This window comes from Tachysurus vachellii, chromosome 26, assembly GCF_030014155.1.
Source record: "Tachysurus vachellii isolate PV-2020 chromosome 26, HZAU_Pvac_v1, whole genome shotgun sequence".
In the NCBI taxonomy this organism is placed as follows: Eukaryota; Metazoa; Chordata; class Actinopteri; order Siluriformes; family Bagridae; genus Tachysurus; species Tachysurus vachellii.
Window position 1 is genome coordinate 14,319,350 of NC_083485.1, and position 2,500 is coordinate 14,321,849.

General features: G+C 42.2%; 1 protein-coding gene across 6 annotated transcripts in view; it reads right to left on the minus strand.

Moving 5' to 3' along the window:
* dnm1a (dynamin 1a) overlaps window positions 1-2,500 on the minus strand; it is a 59,395-nt gene that overhangs the window by 14,654 nt on the left and 42,241 nt on the right. The gene's annotated exons all lie outside the window — the stretch shown is intronic.

Sequence of the window (2,500 nt, forward strand, 5' to 3'; positions counted from 1 at the left end):
CTGGAACTGATTAGAGCCAGTGGAGCTAAAATAAACTGCTGGGGCGACAGTGTAGTCTGCACCCGGGTGCACCACAGCAGCCTGGTGGGCCGTCAGGGGCAAAACCTTCGCTGTTGGTATTCCCCTACCCTGAGAGAGGGCACCACACCCTGAGCTGCCAGCTAGAACACCACAGCACCCTGCTGTATCATATACACACACACACACACACACACACACATGCAGTGAGCATCAATCCGCCCAGACCAGCTGTGCAGGACCAAACCATCCTGGTTGTTCTGTGTGTGTGTGTGTGTGTGTGTGTGTGTGTGTGTGTGTGTGTGTACGAGTCACAAAAATAGCAGACGATGAGGAGTCACTAGCTGGTGATCTGGCCGTGCGGTTTTTGTGCACAAGTCAGGTTTCCCTTCTAAACTTACTCATCAGAGGCCACAAAGTTAAAAACAGACGGAGATTAAGAATAAGAACGACTTTACGAAGACTTCTCACTTTTTTTTTCAGCATTTCTACGCAAGACAGCTGAAGGTCATCTTTAAACGACTCACATCTGCCGACTTCCTTAACATTAGAGTCAACCGTATGACCCCTAATGACCCCAATTGTACTGACTGACTGAAACTTAAACACACACACACACACACACACACACACACACACACTGCCCCTCCTTCAATTACAATTTAATCACTGAAAGGTTCAGGGAAATATTAGACATGATTAATAACAATGGCTCTCAGTGAGACTCAGTGGCTTACATTAAAATGTCTCAAAGTTTAAAAATTAAATTCACCAAAGAACAATCAGAAGTTCAAAATTTCATAAATGTATGAGAATCATGAGTGTATCAGGTATTTACAATTCTAGAACCTTTAGAATAATCTGATATCCAAATTTTACTCATGGCAGTATCTTGCTCAGGTTGTAAATATTTGAAGAACAACACTAACTAAAACAGACTGTATTTTCATTCGCACTGATAATCTGATTTGATCAGAACTACGATGCCTTTTGGATTAAAACTATTATTGGATTTCAGTAAATCAGATTTAAATCTGATAACTGGGATTTTAAGCTCAAGGACATTGTTCATCTGTTATTTTTTTCCAGATTTGTGTGTGTGTGTGCCTGTGTGTGTGTGTGTGCCTGTGTATGAATGTGTGTGTGTGCCTGTGTGTGTGTGTGTATGAATGTGTGTGCCTGTGTGTGTATGAATGTGTGTGTGTGTTTGTGCCTGTGTGTGTATGAATGTGTGTGTGCCTGTGTGTGTATGAATGTGTGTGTGTGTTTGTGTCTGTGTGTGTATGAATGTGTGTGTGTGCCTGTGTGTATGAATGTGTGTGAGTGCATGTCTGTGTATGAGTGTGCATTTGTGTGTGTGTGTGTGTGGGTGTGTGTGTGCGTTTGTGTCTGTGTGTGCGTTCTTGTGTTTGTGTTCATTTATGTGTGTCTGTGTGTGTCTGTGTGTGTGCCTGTGTGTGTGTATGAATGTGTATGAATGTGTGTGAATGTGTGTGTGTGTGGGTGTGTGTGTGCCTTTGTGTGCCTGTGTGTATGTATGAATGTGTGTGTGAATGTGTGTGAGAGTGCATGTGTGTGAGTGCATGTGTGTGAGTGCATGTCTGTGTATGTGTGTGCATTTGTGTGTGTGGGTGTGTGTGCATGTGCATGTGCATTTGTGTGTATCTGTGTGTGCATTTGTGTCTGTGTGTCTGTGTGTGCGTTCTTGTGTGTGCGTGTGCGTTTCTGTGTGTGTGTGTGTTTGCAAAAAGAAAGAGAAGAAAGAGAAATAAATAGTCATTGTAGACTTTTGATTAAAAGAGATTTCAGCCTTTAAACACATTTTTGTTAGGAGTCTCTGCTGTGTGTGTGAGCGCTGTGTCACAGTCAGAAGTACAGCAGTAACATGAACTTTTACAACAGCTTCCATATGAGTTTTAACTTTCATTAATCACTGATTATTTTCCTCTAACAGCAGATCAGCGAGTATTTTATTCCTTCAATACATTTAATTAAAAGCATTTTTAACTAAAAGGTTCTTAGTAACTTTTCAGTACCATTTTTCCCTGAATGTAAGATTAATAAATAAATTATAAAGATAAATTCCCACAATGTTCCAGGAGAAATGGGATCAGGACGAGTCTCATGCACAGGGAATCCTATAGCTATAAATACAGCCTAGATGTTGCATTTGGCTTGTGGACGGATGGATGGATGGATGGATGGAATGGGATTGTTTTGGAATGATGGGAATAAGCTACGAGCTCGGCTGGAGCTTAGGGGCTTTCCGAAGCCACAGAGTGGATAGAAAGAGAGAAAGAGAGAATGAGAGAGAGAGAAATAGTTAAGAGAGAAAAGTGACCCTTCGGCCAGGTATATGTGCCAGCTGGCCCAGGTGCTACTCACCAGAGACAAAACACTTTGTTAGTAACGCGTTGAGAGGGTGACGTCACTCAGCAATTGTACACACACACACACACACACACACACACGTGTACACACA